The sequence below is a fragment of the Anolis sagrei genome, chromosome 2, assembly GCF_037176765.1.
Source record: "Anolis sagrei isolate rAnoSag1 chromosome 2, rAnoSag1.mat, whole genome shotgun sequence".
NCBI lineage: Eukaryota > Metazoa > Chordata > Lepidosauria > Squamata > Dactyloidae > Anolis > Anolis sagrei.
The window spans coordinates 298,256,346-298,268,011 of NC_090022.1; positions in this window are offsets into that span (position 1 = coordinate 298,256,346).

Sequence of the window (11,666 nt, forward strand, 5' to 3'; positions counted from 1 at the left end):
GGCTGCTGCCCAAAGGAGACCTGGAGATCTTTATGAAGTCTGGTGATGTCATCTAACCCATCACTGCTCAGAGGCTCATTGAGGTTTCTCCTGACCCATGGCTGCTGCCCAAAGGGGACCTGGAGATCTTTATGAAGTCTGGTGATGTCATCTGACCCATCACTGCTCAGATGCTCATTGAGGTTTCTCCTGACCCATGGCTGCTGCCCAAAGGAGACCTGGAGACCTTTATGAAGTCTGGTGATGTCATCTGACCCATCACTGCTCAGAGAGTCAACCCTTTATGAAGTCCTGATGTTTCTTCTGACCTGTGGCTGCTGCCCCAAGTGGGCCTGGAGACCTTTATGATGCGAGCAGGACTCCTCCCAAGGCTTGGCACCGGCCTCTCCAGCCAGCATTGGCAAAGGACCCAAGGTGGCAATGTCACCTTGGGTTTGCTGATGGCGATGGAAGAGGCAATGCTAGACATTGATTATTCCATTGAGCTTGGATATCTTTTAATTCTGGTAATCTATGCATTAGCTGTCGGCCTGATTTGTTATCTCCTGAGAGAGATCATTCCATTATGGCAGGACCTGTGGCAAAGATCCAACAGAAGCCTTTCTGCCTGCCTTGGAATTGTGTTCCAGATTTGGCCCTTTGGAGAACGGGTGAGTAGTCCTTTGGCCTCTCCAAGTGGCTCAAAAAGGCAATGGCCGAGCACCAAGGAACTCAGTGTTCTGTCCATCTGGATAGACCTGTGCCATCAATTGGGGGGGGGGGGGAGGGGAGATCAATACTCATTACTAAATTTTGTGTGTGGGGCGGGGGGGGGGGGGTGAATAATTTCTAAAGTGTTTCCAAAATATCGTAAGAGCTGTAAGTCCAGAGCTATAAGTTTCTGGGCACATTTGGTCAAATAAACAGTATAAACACGACCCTGGTGATAAAGGGATTATTATTATTATTAATATTATTACATATGCAAAAGAGATGATAATATGATCAAGCCTGGGAGATGGCTGGAGGGATATTTGGCTCAGAGATCTCCCTTCTCAGAAGCTTCTCTTAATAGAGGGCGCTGGGGAAAACAAATACCTTCACCGTACACTCAATTTTAGATTTTCTACATTTAGGAATCAATACAACACACAGTGAATACAAGTTACATAAAAATATCATTGAGTACATTTTACTAAAGGGTTTAGTTCTGAGTTTGGGAGACAGGTGCTGCCGGGTCCTCCCAGAACCTCCAGCGGCTTTGGAACAGCGGCATTTCGACAGAGTAGAAAAGGCTGAAACAGAAAAAGAAAATCATATATTAGATATGCAGATGATACCACTTTGATGGCCAAAGCGAGGAGGAGCGGAGGACCCTTCTCACCAAGGGGAAAGAAGAAAGTGCAAAAGCTGGGTTGCAGTTAAACATCAAAAAACCCCAAGATGATGGCAACCAGGCTGATTGATACGTGGCAAATAGAAGGAGAAAACGTGGAGGCAGTGACAGACTTTGTATTTCTAAGTGTGAAGATGAGTGCAGACGCAGACTGCAGCCGGGAAGTCAGAAGGCGCTTCCTTCTTGGGAGGAGAGCAAGGACCAACCTTGAGAAAATAGTGAAGAGTAGAGACATCCCACTGGCAACGAAGATCCACAGAGTCAAAGCCATGGCATTCCCCGTAGTCACCTACGGATGTGAGAGCTGGACCTTAGAGAAGGCTGAGCGAAGGAAGAGAGATGCTTTTGAACTGTGGTGTTGGAGGAAAATCCTGAGAGTTTCTTAGACCGCAAGAAGATCCAACCAGTCCATCCTCCATTGTGCCGTTACACCCAGACGTTATAAAAGTAAAACGAAGATGTGCTGCTCTCTATGTCTGAGCGAACTGCGAGTGTCTTTCTTTAGAAGTTTGAGATATTCAGCAACTGAGGCCATTAAAGGTTTTGAACATCAAAAAAAGGACATTTATTCTTCAAAGTCCTTGCAGACTTGGCACAGTTCATCAAAGTTACAAACAGAATAGTCAACTGGTGAAGCAATAGAGATGATCTTTCTTTCCTTTCCTTGAGTTATTAAGGCAACTTTTCCCCCAAATGGCAGATAAGATTCTGAAATCTTTCACCCTAACCCTCAGCTGCTATGGTTCAGAAAAAAAGCAGTTTTTCCCCCCTATGTATAGCTCAAGGTTGGAGCCCCCGGTGGCGCAGTGGGTTAAAGCACTGAGCTGCTGAGCTTGTTGATCGAAAGGTCGCAGGCTCGATTCCGGGGAGCGGCGTGAGCTTCCACTGTCAGCCCTAGCTTCTGCCAACCTAGCAGTTCGAAAACATGCAAATGTGAGTAGATCAATAGATCAAGGGGGCATTTGGCCAAGACTTTTGGAAAGTGTCAAGTTAGAGAGTGCCATTTTCTTCAAATTTTATTTGAAGAAAGGTAACAGCGCTCCATGCAGTCATGCCGGCCACATGACCTTGGAGGTGTCTATGGACAACGCTGGCTCTTCGGCTTAGAAATGGAGATGAGCACCACACCTCAGAGTCAGACATGACTGGACTTAATGTCAGGGGACTACCTTTACCTTTACCTTATAGCTCAAGGTTAGCTTTGGAGATGAAGTAATGCTCAATATCTCAATACTAAATTTATCTATCTATGACTCAATCTCACTCAATATTACTCAATATTTATCTATAGTATTTCAATCTATATCTGTTTCCCAATATCGATCTCAATAGTCTTAATATCTCAATATCTCAATAGTACTTCCAATGATTCTCCCAGAGCTACCCTGACCAACCACCAGCATGTCTGAAGTTCCTTCTCTAACTCAAAAGGCAGGGGAGATTCCAAAATGGAGATCTCAGCCCAGGAGAAAAGGCGGTCCCTAGACCCAAACAGATACCTGTCTGAACCAATAGCTGCAAAGGGGGCCACAGGCTGGCTTTCTAGCCTCTAATGCTGCTAACTCTCAGAGATTGTCGCAACCCTGGGAACACTATCCCATGCAACTAAAGGTAATGCAAACTATGCTCCTGGAAGACGGAACACTCATTGGAGGGAAGGAGAGGAGAGGCCAAGATGAAGTACTTTGGTCCCATCATGAGAAGACAGGAGAGCTTAGAGAAGACAATGATTCTGGGGAAAATGGAAGGGAAAAGGAAGAGGAGGCGACCAAGGGCAAGATGGATGGATGGCATCCTTAGAATCAAAGAGTTGGAAGAGACCACATGGACCATCCAGTCCAACCTCCTGCCAAGAAGAAGGAATATTGCATTCAAATCACCCCCGACAGATGGCCATCCAGCCCCTGCTTAAAAGCTTCCAAAGAAGGAGCCTCCACCACACTCCAGGGCAGAGAGTTCCACTGCTGAACGGCTCTCACAGTCAGGAAGCTCTTCCTCGTGTTCAGATGGAATCCCTTCTCTTGTAGTTTGAAGCCATTGTTCCATTGCGTCCTAGTCTCCAGGGAAGCAGAAAACAAGCTTGCTCCCTCCTCCTCCCTGTGGCTTCCTCTCACATATTTATACACGGCTATCCTATCTCCTCTCAGCCTTCTCCTCTCAGTCCTTGATGTGACTGCCTTGACTTTGAAGAAGCTGGGGGTGGTGATGGCCAACAGGGAGCTCTGGGCTGGGCTGGTCCATGAGGTCACCAAAAGTCAGAAGCGACTGAACGAATAAACAACAACAATATGTTGCTTCTAGTCTTCCAAATGTCTAAATTAATTTGGGAGCATGGCACGTACGGTGGCTTGACAACAATGGAAATTACTCTGTGGCTGGCTATCTTTTCCAATGGAGCGATATCTTACCATTCTTACATTTTATATCACTCCTATGGTTGGGGGCCTGACTTCTTGATGACCGGACCTTGCCCTTCCCAAGGCACTCACGAAAAGAAGCCCTTCTGTAATTGGCTGCAGTGTAACTCGGGATGTCTCTTCCTTCCTTCTTTCCTCTTGGCAGGTCTGTGGAAGGCGCAGAGAGGGGCCGCAGGAGACAGATGCACGGCCAGGAAGAGGTAAAGCCCCTTCTGCCCCAAATGTCTGGAGGACTCGTGGTTTCCAAGGACTGTTTACGTCCTAAAATTTGGAGTCTCCTCCATGGGCTTTGGATTCCCCCTCTGGGCCATTTTAGGGGATGTTTTTGTAGGGAAGTAATTTCTAATTTTAGGAGTGTTTTGCTTTCCTCCAGAAAGCACAGTCAGCTTTAACTCTTGCAAATTTGATTAATATTATTTATTTATTTATTATTTACAGCATTTATATACTGCTTTTCTCACCCCTCAAAGCGGTTTACACATAGAAAATGGTAAAAAATCCAATGCCTTACAACTACAATAGTAAAACCACACTTTAAACATAGATCATATTAAAAACAGAACATCATCAACTATCAAAACAGTTATTAAAACCATACAACAATCCCATTAGTTGAGTCGCCGTTCCAGTCCTTGTCCCACTAAAAGCTCCATACATCTATTGTCCGAAGGCCTGCTCCAGTCACTGTCAGGCCATTATATGCTAATCAAGGTGGTCAGTTGAAACATTCCCACCTAGCTCCAGCAGACAAGAGTCCTTTGTCTCACCCTGATCATTCCACAGATATGTAAACCCTTTTTCCTAGTTCCAGCAGACCTCACTACCTCTGAGGATGCTTGCCATAGATGCAGGCCAAACGTCAGGAGAGAATGCCTCTAGACCATGGCCATATAGCCCGAAAAAAAAACCTAAAACAACACAATGATTTTAATTTTTTTTCTAAAGGTCAGGAGCGAGGGAGCAGATCTTGCATCCTTTGGGAGTGTGTTTCATAGGCGGGGGGCCACAGCCGAGAAGGCCCTGCTCCTCGACCCCACCAGCCGCATTTGCGCTGTTGACGGGAGCGAGAGCATGGACTCCTCTCTGGGATTCTCTTAGGTCCTCCAGCATAGCTGTGTCACGAATGTTGTTGTGGAGGAGCTAGCGATTCATGGAGAGGACAGATTAGCCAAGCCCTAAACGGTTCTGGCCCAGCTTACCTGTCCGAACGAATCTCCCCTTATGACCCATCTAGGACCCTAAGATCATCTGGGGAGGCCCTGCTCTCGGTCCCACCTCCATCTCAGATGCGTTTGGCGGGAGCGAGGGACAGGGCCTTCTCAGTGGTGGTCCCTTGGCTATGGAACGTCCTTCCTGAGGACATTAGATCGCCCCCCTCCCTCTTAACATTTCGCAAAAAGGTTAAAACCTGGCTTTTTGGGCAGGCATTTGCAAACGCAATGTAACCCAGGTATGATAGACCACGGAACGACTGATGATGGGATGGAATAGAGATTTCAGTAAGGAGACGCTAAGGATGTATGTTTTTATTGACTCCTATTTTATATGCTAACGTTTGAATAGTATTATTTTCTATGTTGGAGGGCATCGAATTGTGCCGAATGTCCACCGCCTTGAGTCACCCTCGGGCTGAGAAAGGCGGTATAGAAATACGGTAAATCTCTATAAATAGAAATGTCATGCTCGTTTGTGGTATTCACAGAACACAAAAACCACTGGACGAATTGACACCAAATTTGGACACAAGACACCTAACAACCCAATGTATGTCTTTCACTCAAAAAATTGATTTTGTTATTTGGGAGTTGTAGTTGCTGGGATTTACAGTTCACTTACAATCAAAGAGCATTCTGAACCCCACCAACAATGGAATTGAACCAAACTTGGCACACAGTTCTCCCATGACCAACAGAAAATACTGGAAGGGTTTGGTGGGCACTGTCCTTTCGTTTTGGAGTTGTAGTTCATCTACACCCAGAGATCACTGTGGACTCAAACAATGATGGATCTGGACCAAACTCTACACGAATACTCAATATGCCCAAATGTGAACACTGGTGGAGTTTGGGGAAAATAGAATCTGGACATTTGGGGGTTGTAGTTGCTGGGATTTATAGTTCACCTACAATCACAGAGCATTCTGAACCCCACCAACGATAGAATTGGGCCAAGAATTGAGGGCCATAGCAACGCGTGGCAGGAGACGGCTAGTGAATCAATAAGTAAACAAGCCCTCCAACATGACTCCATGGTCCGCTTATGCCAGGCGTTGATTAGTGATAGGGTTGTGCTGGAGGACCAAGAGAGGAAGAGGAAGAGCTGGTGTCAGAGAGGAGGCACTGCTTTTGTCATATTCACTTGGGATACAGGAGTGGGATTTCCACTCGTGGGAAAGGAATAGAAAGGCCAATAGTGCTTCCTGGTGTGATTTCTGGGTTGCATCTCTTTCCATCCTGTCTTCTCCTTCCTCGTGCCTTTGCAGGGAGAAGACACGGGGCCTCCCATGAAAGGTCTTCTGTTTCCAGCACGGAATCTTCTTGGTCAGATCTCTCCGAGTTCTCCTTCAGCAGCTCAGAGGATAGCAGCACAGAATCCGTCCGGGTCAGCAGAAGACGCAAGAAGACGGCACTGAGGAAGCAGAGAAGGGATCGGTCAAGGCGAAGGTCCGAGCGTGTCCTGTGCTCACAGTGCGGACGCACCAAGACCCAGCAGGACCTCTTTGCAGCCAGGCCTATTCCCTTCTTGGAGGAGGAGGAGGTGGCCACACTCGAGTCCCACTGCATGGTCAAGAGAACACAGCACCTGATGGGACTGCCCTCAACCCTCCTCAGATCCCTCGGGACCTTCATGCCTCCTGCTCCAGACCCTGTTTCCCGGAGGACCCGGAAGGAAAGACAACTCTCATTGAAGGTTAAGCCTCCTTCCTTTCTGGCGAAGGAAATCATGGACAAACTGGAGCAGCACTTGAAGACAATGATCGTGCAGAAGTCTTGGCGGCTGCCCAGAAGTGTCCAAGAGGCCGTCCGGCTCTTTGAGTCCAGGGAGGAGAAGGCTCTTTTGACCGTCTCTGCTCAGGACAGAAGGGGAAGACCAACCACCAGACCTGGAACCTTGGACTCCAACACCACTCAGGCTTATAGAGGACACCTCCAAACCCAGACTGTGGAGACATCCATCTGGATGAGACAAGAGGACCTCCTTGTGCAGAGCGATGAAGGACAGAGTCACCTGTCCCTGCCCAGGCTGATTCCCCCCGGTCAGACCTACATTCAGGAGAGGAGCAGCCTGTCCGTGATCCTTCGGGGCAAAGGGGATGTTGTGGAGATGAACATCAAGTGCAAACGCCTTCACTTCCTGTGGGGTCTCTCCACCATCCAGATGCAGTCCCTGGCCAAGATGGTGCCCGGGCCCCCTTCTCTGCCAGCTGCATGGTCCTTCCAAGCACCTGTCCACCTTGAGTTTGACCATGTTGAGGCCTCCTTCATAGCCTCCAAAGATAGGCTGGGTCTGGAGGCCCATGTCCTCAGGAAGAGGCTCCAGCACACGTGGGGACAGCCCCTCCTTGTTCAAAGGTCTCTGAAGAGGCTCCTGTTGCCTGTCCCGGCATCACCACACCGCTTGGCCCTCACGGCCACCGCCCAGTGTGAAATGCAGGTGAGCATTACCATAACTGACATGACTTTCATCCAGCGGGATGTGACGGGACACCTTGAGATCCACCTCAGGAGGAAGATCATAGAGAGGTCTTGGGGCCGACCCAGGAGGGTCTTGGAGGCCCTGAAGATGTTCTCCATCTCTCCTCCACCCATGGAAAGATCTAGAGAGGATGGAAGGAGACTTGCGTTACTTCAGCAAGACTCCATGGAGAAGGAGATGCCTTCCACAACAATGCAGAGATTTACTAAGAAGTCTGATTCCCCCTCAAGGAAACTCTGGGAAAGGAAGAGACTCCAGGTCCACGTGGCCAAGAAAGCGGTGGAGATCCAGCTGGGCAGAGTTCCTCTGGCGGCACAGCAACCTTGTGAAGGGGCCCCTCGGGCGCTCCCCAAAGGCATTCCTCCTGGAAGGAGGCCTCTGCAGCCAAGGGCCCAGGAGCTTCTCTTTGTGGATAGAACCTCTCTAGATCGCATCCAGCTGAACATTGTGCACAAAGAGGTGGCCTACCGATGGGGGCTGCCCACCATGTACCACAGGTCCCTTGCCCAGTTGCTCCAGGGGGCTGCCTTCCCAGCGAGCTTTGGCACCCTCGTTCGCAGAAGGCAGGGCAGGTCCAGCTTCACTGCCCAAGAGACCCCCTTCATCGATGGGGAATCCCGGAACCTTCTGGAGCAGCATGTGAGGAGCAAGACCCTCCAACACATGTGGGGCCTCCCAGGGCTGGTCCAGAGATCTCTCCGGCGCCTCCTCCCAGACACTGGCCGTCTCCGCCCCCAGAAGACCAAATCCAGGGAACTGGTGAGTGTTCACCTGACTGAACTCTCCTTCATCAGCAAGGAAACTCAAGCCTTGTTGGAGAAAAATGTGGGCCAAAGGGTCATCCACCAGCAGTGGGGGTTGCCCACAAGGGTCCTCAATTCACTCCAACTGCTGTTCCCAGAAACTGGAAGACGAATCTTCCTTGAAGGAAGGAGGAGGGAGACACATTGGGAGCCTGGCTTTGGTGGCATTCGTCCACAGCCTTGGGCTTTAGGTGCCATAGGTGCCAAACAAGACAAAAGGGACACCAAGATAGATGGGGAGGCAGCCTTGCATCAGACGTGGTACTGCCACAGACCCAGGGATGCAGTCGTGGTGACCCTGAGGGGCCATTTGACCAAGAAGTCTCTGGAAATCCAGCTGGGATCTTTCCCGCTCATCTTCACCATCTCCTGGCAATGCTCCTTGTTGGCCCTGAGGAGGCCTCTTCCAAAGCCCATCCGTCCTGGGGTGAGGCCACTGGAACCCAGTATCCCCTCCCGCTTGTTCGGCCTACAGGAAATGGGCCGGATTGAATTGAATGTACGGGGCAGACGCCTGGCTTCCCTCTGGGGACTGGGGACAAAGTATGTCCAGGCCATTGCTGGGATGGAGGCACCCAGGATGCCCTCTGCTCCACTCCGGACAAGAGAAGTCCTCCTTGAATTTGAAGGCAGAGAATTGCCCTTCCTCCAGAGGACCTCCAAGGAGATTCTAGAACAGCATGTGAGGAAGAAGAGGGTCCAGCACGAGTGGGGGCTTCCGTCCCTTGTGCAGAGATCCCTCCGGGGCTTTATGGAGGAAACCCCCTCATTGCCTCATGGGACTAGGACCTTGACTCAGACCTCTGTGACGTCACAGGAGCTGCTTTTCCTTCCAAAGCGGGTCTCCCACCACCTGGAGGTCCACCTCCAGAAAATGAAGCTGCAGCGCCAGTGGGGTCTACCCCAGAGGATCCTCGAATCTGCCAAAGCCTTCCGCCCTCTTTCTCCCCCAGGAAGGACACCAATTCCTCAGAGGGTCAAGAGAAAGGAGTCGGCAAAGGCAGTGTCCAGTCTCAAAGAAGAGAAGATGGACCATGGAAGGTGGATGCTGGAAAACAAGATATTCTTTCAAAGCCAAAGTAGTGTGCATGACCACTTGAGGAGAAGTCCTCTTGAGACCCATCTGAAGAAGGAGGCTCTGGATGTTGAATTCCAGTCTCGGAAATCTCCTGAGTCTCCAAGGCAAAGCCCTCTCCCAAAGCCTGCCTTGGTGTCTTCAGAACGAAGACCGAGAAGGTCTTCCATATATTCTGTGAAACAGGAAGCTCTGATGAAGATCCAGCTGAACATCAAGCAAAAGCACCTCTCCTCCCTTTGGGGGCTTCCCACTGTATACATAGAGTCCCTGCATGAGATGTTTGGAGGAGATCCAGAGCGGTCTCGAAGGACCATAGATATAAGAGCGTCATCCAGGGCATCCGTATATCAAAAGGAAGGGGGAGCATACTCCACAATCTCGGAAGGAACAGGGCTTGAGCCCTCTAAGAGAGGGCCAGATTTCATTCCAAGAAAGGCCGTGGGTCTTTTGGAAATGCATGTCCAGCGTAAGAAGCTGCAACATGAGTGGAGTTTACCAGCCACTGTTCAAAAATCTCTTCGTGCATTAGCTGCGGCTCCACCTCCCTCAGAAGCAGGAAGGTCTTTTCTGAGACTGGGCCAAGCCACCCCATCCCCTTGGGGTGAAGTAACATGGAGGACAAGTGCATCTGAGAGTATGCCCTTCGATCTTGAGATGACAAGGACCCTGGAGTCTCATGTGAAGAGCCGGACCGCATCACACAGGTGGACCCTTCCTTCACGAGTGCAGGACTCCCTGGAGGCCTTTCTGCCTCCTGCCTCATTCTCCCGAGATGAAGGGGGCACTGCTCGATCCCAGTTCCCCCAGTCCCTTGACCAGTCCAGGATAGGAGCCACTGCAAAGCCAAAGGAGTCCGTCCGGCAAAGGGAGCCACGAGCAACTGCTCAATCCAGCCTTGGAGGGGTAATCTTCTCTTGTCCTGTGGAGAAGCCCTCTTTCCTCACGGTTGCAAAACACAGATGGGAGACTCCAAGGCAGATGCAGAGGTCAACAAAGGGGATTACGCCTCTCAGACCCCCTTCCAGACCCAAGTCCAAATCTTTCCAAGTGGCAACAGATGATTCCCAAACAGAAGGTGAGCAGGAATGCACACCAAGAAAGGCCAAGTCCAAGAGGAGGTCAGAGAGGAAGCAAGATGCCTCCCCTGAAAGGACAAGACCCGAGAGTGATCAAGGACCTGCTTCCTTAAGGCCTGAGGCAAACCTGCCTTTCTTGACAGACAAGGCTCGGGATTTTCTGGAGTTCCACATTGTACACAAGAGAATCCAACACACCTGGGGTCTTCCCTCCATGGTGATGGAGTCCATGCGTATCTTCTCCCCAAGTCTTCTCAAGGAGAAGAAATACACAGGACAGAGTGTGGCCAAGACACACTCTCTTGCAGAGAGAGGAGAAGTGGAGATTGTGCCTCAGAGTCTCCCTTTCCTCAGCTCTAAAGCACAGGAGCACTTGAGTGCCCACTTGAGGCATACGATTGCGGAGCACAGGTGGGGCCTCCCAGAACGGGCTAAGAAGTCCCTGAAGGCGATTCAGTCTCCGAGAGCCCCTTCTCAATCTGGGATTGATCCAACACAGCCTACCTTTTATTGCCAGTGTAAGTCCGTCCAGAGGGCTGAGGATGGCTTCCAGTGTAGAGATCACCAAGAAGAAGCACCGCAAGAGAAAGTCCACCATGAAAGGCAGCCGGCAAGAGCTTCTTCTGGAAATGCTGAAGGAAGAGCTTCCTCAACTGCCAGGGTGAAGTTTCCATTTTTGAGCACAAAGGCCTGGAACCTTCTGGAGTTCCACATTGTACACAAGAGAATCCAACACACCTGGGGTCTTCCCTCCAAGGTGATGGAGTCCATGCGTATCTTCTCCCCATGTCTTCTCAAGGAGAAGAAATACTCAGGACAGAGTGTGGCCAAGACACACTCACAGCAGAGAGGAGAAGTGGATATTGTGCCTCAAAGTCTCCCTTTCCTCAGCTCTAACGCACAAGAGCGTTTGAGTGCCCACCTGACCCATACGATTGCGGAGCACAGGTGGGGTCTCCCAGAACGGGCTCAGAAGTCCCTGAAGGCGTTTCAGTTTCCGAGAGCCCCTTCTCAATCTGGGATTGATCCGACACAGCCTCCCTTTCATTGCCAGTGTAAGTCCGTCCAGAGGGCTGAGGATGGCTTCCAGTGTAGAGATCACCAAGAAGAAGCACCGCAAGAGAAACTCCACCATAAAAGGCAGCCGGCAAGAGCTTCTTCTGGACAGGCTGAAGGAAGAGCTTCCTCAACTGCCAGGGTGAAGTTTCCATTTTTGAGCAG